A 10,163-nucleotide genomic window follows, 5' to 3' on the forward strand; every position below is an offset into this window, starting at 1 on the left:
AAGCTTTATGTATCCAGGATTTGTGGAACCCTGGAAAATGCAAGCCCTCTTCCCCATATTATTGCTTCGGCACCATGAGGGACCCCGTTTTATGGAGAGAAAATTGAGAATGAAGGGTGATTTGACTTACCTGTATGCTCACAGCAAAATCTGGAAAGGAATCAATCAATCAGTGGTATTTATTGAGTGCTTACTACATGCAGAGCACTGTATTAAGTGCTTAAGAGAGTACAAGACATAGAATTGGAAGACACATTCCCTGCCCATAACTGCCCATAGAGGAACTCAGATGAACTCAGAGATTTGACTCCCTCTCACTGCTAAAAGGGCTCTAAGGTGTTGTGTACTTGTCCTTTAATTTGAGCCCTTTCTTAGAAACTTTTACAATGCACTGCCAATTTATTGCTACAAAGCAAGCATCACAGTAAGAGTCCAGGAGAAACCATGAACAGGCACACAAAGTACAGACTCAGCATAATACTTAAAGGGGCAGGTTTCCAATTTTTTTTATGGTATTTGTTCAGCACTTGCTATGTGCCAGGTAATGTATTAAGTTCTGGGATAGATACAAGCTAATCAGGTTGGACGCAGTTCATGTCCCACATAAGGCTCACAGCTGTAATCCCCATTTTACATATGGGGTAACTGAGACACAGAATCTCTAGACTGTAAACTTGTCTCTAGCCTGTAAGCTCATTGTGAGTAGAGAATGTATTTGTTCTACATTGCTAGTATTGTACTCTCCCAAGTGCTGAGTACAGTGTTCTGCACAAAGTGCTCAAAAATATGACTGACTTGCCCATGGTCACAAAGAGGACACGGAGCTAAACTAGGATTAGAACCTGGTTTCTCTGACTCTTAGACCTGTGCTTTATTCACTAGGCCACACTCATTCTCCCAGGTCAGCTTCTCTCTGAGCAGAATTTTGGGCAGATGCAGGAATATGCTTGCTCCTTTCTCACCTCATTTTATTGCATTAAAGCATTCACTGTTAGAGAGTAGGCTCTCACTCTGCTTAATTTGATTCATCCAGGCCCTGGCTCCCTAGACATCTGATTTTGGTCATAGGCTGGGTGGGAGATGTCTACCTGAAGGAAACTTTAAAATGTTTAAAATGAGGGTGAGCCCTGATAGAGAAGATATTAAGGACAGAAGTCACAGAGGGTCTGGCTTAGTTGTTTGGAGCCTTTTAAAGCAAAGGTCCCCAGACTCAGCTGCAGCTCCACGATGCCTGGGATACAGCTGGGATGGAATCTGATGGAGCATTTGGCTACCTCTCAAGGCCTAGGGGCAAGGCTGGACTGATGGAGGGCCTGCTGCCACAGGCCTTGAGCTAACTCCCCTCTCTCCCACTCCCATAAATCCATAATTCTATACATGGGTATATGTAGAAAGGGAAGAGATATTGGAGTGACTTAAAGTTGAGGTAAGGAGTTTCTGCTTGATGTGGAGATGGATAATAATAATAATAATGATGGCATTTGTAAAGTGCTTACTATATGCAAAGCACTGTTCTAAGTGCTGGGGAGGATACAAGGTAAGCACATTGTCCCTCATGGGGCTCACAGTCTTCATCCCCATTTTACAGATGAGGTATCTGAGGCCCAGAGAAGTTAAGTGACTTGCCCAAGGTCACACAGCAGACATGTGGCAGAGTAGGGATTCAAACCCATGACCTCTGACTCCAAAGCCCGTGCTCTTTCCACTGAGCCACGATGCTTCTCTGAGTAAGTAATGGAGGATGAGCAACCATTGGAGGGTTCTGAAGTGTGGGGAGATGTTCACAGAATGATTTTTTTAGAAAAATGGTCAGTGCAGCTTAGTGAAGTATGCTCTGGAGTGGGGATAGATTGAAGCCAAGGAGGTCAGCAAGAAAGCTGATGAAGTACTCAAAGCAGAAAGTGATTAGTGCTTGGATCAGCAGGGTAGCAGTTTGGATGGAGAGCAAGGGGTGGATTCTAGAGATGTTGTGGATGTTGAACTAATAGGAGTTGGTAGTGGGCTGAATATGCAGGTTGAATGAGAGAGATGAGTCTAGGCAGATGCTAAGGCTAGGGGCTTATGAGACAAGGATGAGAGCGGTGTTGTTTTCAGTGATATTGATTTAGATGAGGAAAAAAACTACTTTTTTAAAAAATGGTATTTGTTAGGTGCTTACTATGTGCTGGGGTAGATACAAGTGAATCAGGTTAGACACAGTCCCACATGGGGCTCAGTCTTAATCCCCATTTTATTGATGAGGTAACTGAGGTACAGAGAAGCTCAATCACTTGGCCAAGGTCACAGAGCAGACAAGTGGTGGAGTCAGGATTAGAACCCAGGCCCTTCTGACTCTGAGGGTCTTGCTCTATCCACTAGGCCATGCTGCTTCTAGTCTACAGAGATCCCATCTCCCCACAAAATCTAACAGCCTTGGGACAAAAGGAGAGTTAATTCAGGAGATATAAATTGAGAAGGATATAGGACAAGCATTTATGGTGGGTTTCAGAATATCTGGTTTAATTCTGGAATGTTGCCTTCTGTGGGCTCCCTGCCTCACACTCCTCTCACCTCTGCTGTCACAACCTTATCTTCATGCTCCAGAGGGAGTTTGGAATTCCACGAGCATGGCTGTCATTTCTAGACCATGGTAAGTGTGAAGCAAAGGGTTCTAGGTACATCTGAGGGAATCTAATCTCTGACCTTCTTTATATGGGATTGGGATTCTGACCAGCTTCTGCTCTGGCACTGGATGCAGCGATGGGGGCCCAGGGAATCTGTGATTTAGAGGAAAGATCTCTGAGCTGGGGGGTCAGGTGGGTAGAGTTCTCATCTCGCCACAGACACACTCACACTATGTCTTTGGGGCTCCACTTAATGGTAGGGCAGATGTTTGTACAGGACAGTTCCAGAGTTTTCCTGATCCTGGGACAGAATTGTGTTCTGAGTCCCACTAGCTTCCCCTTGCCCTCTCAGGGTCACACCTGGGGAGCTTCCAGTACTCTATCAGTCTTGGCTACTGGAGGGAGAGTCAAGCAGAGGAATGCCCATTCCATTCTTACCTTGGCCAGTGGCTAGGGAGTGGAAGACAATCTGCTACAAGTCAAAACTCATCCATGCTGGGGAGCAAATGAATGGGAAAGAGTGGAGGGTGGAGACTCAAGTTTATTGCGTGGAAGGAGGCAATGGTAAACCGCTTCCGTATTTTTACCAAGAAAACTCTATGGATACACTACCAGAATGATTACAGGTGGAGGAGGGGGGTTCTGGGAGAGATCTGTCCATGTTGTCGCTATGGGTCAGAAATGACTCGACAGCATAAGACAAGACAAGCTTCCCCTTCTCCCTGCCCACTCTCAAACACAGTTACAATTAGGCTGCCTCCTGAGTCACAGAGTTCAGGGAGCTCACTGTGGGCAGGGAATGTGTCTACCAACTCTGTTATATTGTTATATTGTACTTCTCAAGTGTGAGGTACAGTGCTCTGCACAGAATAAGCACTCAATAAAATGATTGATTGAATGATTGCCCAGTCCATGGCAAGGCCCTGCCTTCCTTCCTGCTTGGCACATAGTAAGCGCTTAACAAATACCAACATTATTATTATTGTTATTATTATTATCGTTATTATTATTATTCCTGGTCAAGCTTCAACTTCCCCCTCATGATGAGGTCGGGCGGTCCCGGTCCCCAGACCTCATTCCCAACTTCCCCTGGAGAGGTGGAGGAAGACAATTCCAGGAAACATGCTTCCCTGCTACATCTACACTTTCTGACCCATTTCATCCAGATATCCCAGAGTTTTCCAATGGGGCTCAGACTTGTTGTGCCTACAGAAAAATTATGGCATTCCAGAGAATGACATTTAAACCTACAGTACAGACAGGAACCAATCTCTGGAGGGGCTCAGTTGCACTGGATCTTTATCCTCCACTCTCTTGGGGATTTCTGCTGACTTTGTTGCTTTCCCCTTGTAAAGAATTAATTGGATGTTAATGTATTTCCTGCTCAGGGTTAAAGGGAGAGGAGGAGAATGGCAAGGAGGCCCAGCCCAATGGGCTCTTCTATTGCTGCGGGCCCCTGGTCCAGCAGGTAGCCATAGGTGTTAAGCAGCTCAGCAGAGATGTTTCCTCCGTAGGCCATTTTTCTAGGCCCACATGGGTTGTGAGGGCTCTGTGCTGGCTCGCTGGAGGAAACTGGGGCAGGGCTGTAGTGGGAGGAATCCTGAAGTGTGTCCAGAGCACTGTGCTAAGCCTTTGGAAGAGTACAATAAAATAAGTAGACATTGTCCTTGTTCTCAAGAACCTCACAGCCTGGCAGGGGAGTGGAGCAGAAGTGGGAATAGTCAGTCAGTCGTATTTATTGAGCATTTACTGTATGAAGAGAATTGTACTAATCACTTGGGGGAGTATACAATATAGCAATAAACAGACACATTCCTTTCTAATAGCGAGCTTAGAGTCTAGAGGGGGAAGCGGGCATTAATATAAATTAGAATATATATAATATAACATATAAATTATAATATCAATCAATAAATAAATTACAGATATATGCTGCAGGGTTGAGATGGGGGATGAAGAAAGGAAGCAAGTCAGGGTGACATGGAAGGAAATGGGAGAAGAGGAATGGAAGACTTAGAAGGCCTCCTAGGGGGTATTTGCCTTCAATAAGGCTTTGAAGAGGTGGGGGTGAGTAATTGTCTGTTGGATATGAAGAGGGGTGAAGTTCCAGGCCAGAGGCAGGGTGGGGGCTAGGGGGTCTGTGGTGAGATAGGTGAGATCGAGTTACAGTGAGAAAGAGTAACATTGGAATAGAAGACGGGTATGAGAAGCTCTAAGTTTCCTCCATTACAGTCTTCTAAACTATAAACTTGTTGTGGGCTGGAAACGTCTACCAACTTTCTTACATTGTACTCTCCCAAGCACTTAGTACATTGCTCTTCTCACGGTTAGTGCTCAATAAATATGATTGATCGGAAAGGTAGGGAGAAGATTCACAGGCAAAGCCAGGAGGTAAATTAAGTTGGACCAGTTCGGAGAGTGAGGGGATGGGCTGGCAGAGATGGGGGTACAGGCTGGTAGAGTGGGGCAGTCGGATGGCAGAGTTTGGGGGACTGGCTGGGTTGGGAGATGAGAGGGCAGAGTGAGGAGATGGACTGATGGGGTGGGGAACTTAGCAGGCAGTGTCTGAAAATTGGCTGGCAGGAATGGGGCACCGGTTGGCAAGGTGGGGGATAAGGTGACAGAGTAGGAGGACAAGCTGGTAGCGTGGAGAGATGGACTGGCAGTACTGGGAGATGGGCTGGCAGGGTCAAGAGATGGGCTGGCAATGTCAGCTGCCTCGCTGGCAGGATTGGGGGATGGGCTGGCAGTGTCAGGGACCTTGATGGTTGGGTTGGAGGGGTGGATAAACAGAGTGTGGGGTGGACTGGGAAGTGTCAGGTAGTTGGCGGGGGGAGGGACGATGGAGCTTTGCGGGCCAGAGGAGAGGTGTATTACCTCAGTGACCAAGGACACTGAATAATGGGGATTTATAAGACCCCCCCACCTGCAAATTATGCTGCCCAAAGCAAGTGAAACAGACTCACCTGACAAACGGACATGACTTGAAGTGATTGTGAAGCCATTTATTGAATGGTGCCCCCGGGAGCAATGCACTGTGTCAAGCACCTGAGAAAGTACAACAGATGTAAATGATCCCTGACCAATGAATTAATCAATCAGTGCTATTTACTGAGTGCTTACTGTTCAGAGCACTCTACTAAGTGCTTGTGAAAGTGCAATATAATAGAGTTGCCAAAAAAGAGCATACAGTCTACAGTGGGAGGCAGATGTTAAAGTAAAATATAGATGGGGAAACAGCAGAGTGTAAGGGCTGTGGGGCTGAGGTGAGCATCAAAATGCTTAAGGGGTACAAAGCCAAGTCCATAGTAGATGCACAGGAGCAGAGGGGAGAGCTGGGAAAGAGATAATAATAATAATAATAACAATGGTAATTTGTTGTTGTTGTTGTCTTATGCTGTCGAGTCATGTCCCATCCATAGCGACACCGTGGACACATCTCTCCTAGAACATCCCACCTCCATCTGCTATCGTTCTGATAGTGGATCCAGTTTTATTGGCAAAAATACTGAAGCAATTTACCATTGCCTCCTTCCGCGCAGTAAACCTGAGTCTCCACCCTCGACTCTCTCCCTTGCTGCTGCTGCCCAGCACAGATGAGTTTTGACTTGTAGCAGATTGCCTTCCACTCACTAGCCACTGCCCAAGCCAGTAATGGAATGGATATACCTCTGCTTGACTCTCCCTCCCACAGTCGAAACTGGTAGGGTACTGGAAACTCTCCAGGTGCAACCATGAGAGGTGATGATGGTAATAATAATTGTCATATTTGTTAAATACTTACTATGTACCAAGTACTATTCTAAGCACAGGGGTTGATACAAGGCAATCATGTCCCACATGGGGCTCATAGTCTAAATATACAGGAGAAAATGTATTGAATCCCCATTTTGCAGATGAGGGAACTGAGGCAGAGAGAAGTGAAGTGACTAACTGAAGTTCACACAGCAGTCAAACAGTTGATCCAGGATTAGAACTCAGGTCCTCTAACTCCTAGGTCTGTGCTCTTTCCACTAGGCCAGACTCCTTCTCAGTTAGTAGAGTTGTTTCCTGCCCACAGTGAGCTTACAGTCTGAGGGGAGGTAGACATTAAAATAAATAATAATGAGGGATGAAGATGTAGTCCCTATCCATGTGGATGTAGTCCCAAGTGAAGGCCCCAGGATGTAGAAGGAGGGGGTATATAGAGACAGAGGTCAAAGAGGGCAGCCAGCTCAGAATAGAGACCTGGGGCTTCCCAATTACTACATATGGGGAGAGGAAATTAAAAAAAATATATAGAAGCCAGCCGTTATCCAGAACAGACGGTGCAATTAGAGGACACAGACAAATTCTTCATGCAAGATTATACCACTCAAGGAAAGTAAACAGTTCTGTAGGGGGTCTTTTCTCTATTTTAAAAGTCGCCAGTAGCATATAATTCCTTCAAGTAAATTGTATATTTAAGTACTTAGGATGGTTATGTGAGTCGTGGCATAGGCTGGCCTATGGAAATTAGTAGGTTTGGGGCTCCAAGAGTTCAAAAACCTCCCACCATGCCCAGTGGGAAGAGCGTGGGCTTGGGAGTCAGAGGACATGGGTTCTAATCTTGGCTCTGCCACTGGTCTGTCCTGTGACCTTGGGCAAATCACTTCACTTCTCTGTGCCTCAGTTACCTCATCTGGAAAATGGGAATTAAGACTGTGAGCCCCACGTGGGGCAACTTGATTACCTTGTATCTACTCCAGTGCTTAGAACAGTGCTTGGCATATAGTAAGTGCTTAACAAATACCATAATTAATTAATTGATTAATTTAGGGGTTCCCTGCGGGAGGGAGATGGAGGAAGAGAGAATGAAGGGAAGGGAAAGAAGGGAGAGGAAGAGGAGAAGGACAGAAAGAAGGGAGGGGAGGAGGAGGAAGAGAGAAGGAAGGGAGGGAAGGAGGAAAGAGGAGAGAGAGGGAAGGGAGGGAAGGAAGACAGGAGGGAAGAGGAGAGAGAAAGAAGGGGGAGGATGAGAGAGAGAGAAGGGGGGGGAGGAGAGAGAAGAGAAGGAGAAGAGGAGAGAGAGAATGGAGGGAGGGAGGAGGAGAGAGAATGGAAGGGGTAGGATGAGAGAGCAGAGTGGAGGAGGAGAAAGAGAAAGGAGGAGAGAGAGAGGGAAGTGAAGAGTAGTATTGGTTTAGCAGCTCCTGGTCCTCTAAGGGTCCTAATGGCCTTGGTCCCTCATGTGAAAATCTAACCTGGGACCTCCTGGATTTGGGGTGATGTTAGCCTGGAGAGGCAGTGACTGAGGGAAGACTTAATAACCACGGTCAAGACTAGGGTAAGCTCTTCACCAATCTGACTCCGGCACAAGAGGAAACGGGATTCAAATTCAGCAAGAGGGGATTTGGTTAGACACAAGGAAGACCTTTCTCACTGTCAGGAATATTAAATCCCAGATCAAGTAACTGAAGAATCACAATTGTTATACTCTCAACTTATTAATAGGTGTCTTTGATTTAAATGTCAGTCTTCCCCACTAGATTGCAAGTTATTTAAAGGCAGGGATCGTGTCTATCAACTCTTGTATTGTAGTCTCTCTGCACACAGTAAACTATCAATAACATTGATTAACAGAGAAGACTGAACAGCTAGCATTCATTCACCGCTGGAAGTTGGACTTCGGTTTTGTCCTTCAGGGAGTCTGTGACTTCCTTTTCTCACGTTCTGCTTTGGCTTTTTTGCTCCCATGGAGCACTGATCATGGAGGTTTCATGGCAGCTGAAATTCTCATTTACTATTTGATTTAGCTGGGATGATATACCTGGCCCCATACAAATTCAAACATTAGCGACGGTCACCACCTGGTGAGAATGCAATTTGGAAAGAGACATAGGAGAGAGGGCTCGCCCTGGGCATACAGGTGCACCTGGCTATGCCAGATTGTGTGTGGCTTTGCCTGGAGACGGGAGACTAGATTTGGTAGTTTCTTGAGATACCTTCCAGTCTTGAAAGTCCTGCATTCTCTCTAGGCTTCTAAGGATGGCTCAGAGGAGGGCTGCAGGAAGAGGCAGCTTTCGGGAAGGGAATGAAGTGCTTCTGGAGGTGGGAGATGAGACCTCCGCTGATTGGTGGGGAAAGGGTCACTCCTTGGAGAGCCCCAAGTGACCGTCATTGATTCAATCACTCTGTGGCCCTGTCTGGTGAGCAGAAAGCATGGTGTGCATGAAATCATTTGCACACCAGAATAGGGACTGGTACATGGAACCTCAGGACCAATCGGCAATCAGTGTCTGGATGAGAGCTTGCTGAACCATTTTGCTTCAGTGGACCCACCCAGCAGGGTCCCAAGACAAAGGACATGAGAGAATAATAATGATGGTTTTTGTTAAGTGCTTATTATGTGCCAAGCACTGTTCTAAGTACTGGGGAGGTTGCAAGGGGATCAGGTTGTCCCACAGGGGGCTCACAGTCTTAATCCCCATTTTAGAGATGAGGGAACTGAGGCACAGAGAAGTGAAGTGACTTGCTCAAGGTTACACGGCAAACAAATGGTAGAGCCGGAATTTAAAATCCATGACCTCTGAGTCCCAAGCCCGTGCTCTTTCCATTAAGCCACACTGCTTAATGGAGCAATACAATACAAAACAACGAGAAGCAGCATCACCTAGTGGGAAGAGAACAGGGCTTGGAGTCAGAGGACCTGGGTTCTAATCCTGGCTTTGCCACTTGCCTACTTTGTGAATGGGTCAAGTCACTTAACTTCTCAGTGCCTCATTTTACACATCAGTAAAATAGGGATTTGATTCCTGTTCTCCCTCCTACTTAGACTGTGAGCCCCATGTGATTCAGGGACTGTGTTTGACCTGTTTCTTCTTTATGGTATTTGTTAAGTGCTTGCTATATGCCAGGCACTGTTCTAAGCGTTGGGGTAGATACAAGCTAATCAGGTTGGACACAGTCCCTGTCCCACATAGAGCTCACAGTCTTAACCCCCATTTTGCATGTGAGGTAACAGGCACAGAGAAGTGAATTCACTTGTTCAAATTCAAACAGCACACAAGTGGCAGAGCAGGGATTAGAACTCAAAATTCCAGGACTCTATCCACTAAGACACAGTGCTTCTCAGCGTGATTGATTCCATCCACTCTAGTGCTTAGCCCAGTGTTTGGCATAAAGTAAGAACTTAAATACCACAATGATTATTATTATAAATGAAGAACAATGCCTCAGAGGGGGCTCCTGTGCTTGACCAAAGACTTGCAGGGTGCCCTTCTTCTCCTCCTGAAACAGTTACTTTTTCCCCCTGAATGGGTTCAGCAGATGGATGGTAGAGATAGTGAATCAATCAGACAGTGGTATTTATCGGGCACTTACTGTGTTTAGAGCACTGTGCTAAGTGGGAGAATACAAGATAACAGAACTGGTGGGTAAATTCCCTGATCACAAGAGTCTAGAGGGAGAAAACCTCAAGCCAAGCGGTAACTTCTCTGCTTGCAGCCTCTGATGATGCCAAAGGTAGATGGGCTTTCCCTAAGAGCACTGGAAAATGTGAAGTCATTTGCATACCAGAATAGGGACTGGTAGAGAAGCAGC

At 46.1% G+C, this 10,163-nt stretch overlaps 2 non-coding genes across 2 annotated transcripts; one reads left to right on the forward strand and one right to left on the reverse strand.

Moving 5' to 3' along the window:
- Positions 1-2,945: 2,945 nt before the first annotated feature.
- LOC119929310 lies at positions 2,946-3,083 on the forward strand. Its single transcript, XR_005451441.1, has one exon. It is a non-coding gene; the product is annotated as a small nucleolar RNA SNORA7 (small nucleolar RNA).
- A 3,126-nt stretch (positions 3,084-6,209) lies between these two features.
- Positions 6,210-6,347, reverse strand: LOC119929094. The gene has a single exon (XR_005451235.1). It is a non-coding gene; the product is annotated as a small nucleolar RNA SNORA7 (small nucleolar RNA).
- Positions 6,348-10,163: the final 3,816 nt, after the last annotated feature.

This window comes from Tachyglossus aculeatus, chromosome 5, assembly GCF_015852505.1.
Source record: "Tachyglossus aculeatus isolate mTacAcu1 chromosome 5, mTacAcu1.pri, whole genome shotgun sequence".
Classification (NCBI taxonomy): Eukaryota; Metazoa; Chordata; class Mammalia; order Monotremata; family Tachyglossidae; genus Tachyglossus; species Tachyglossus aculeatus.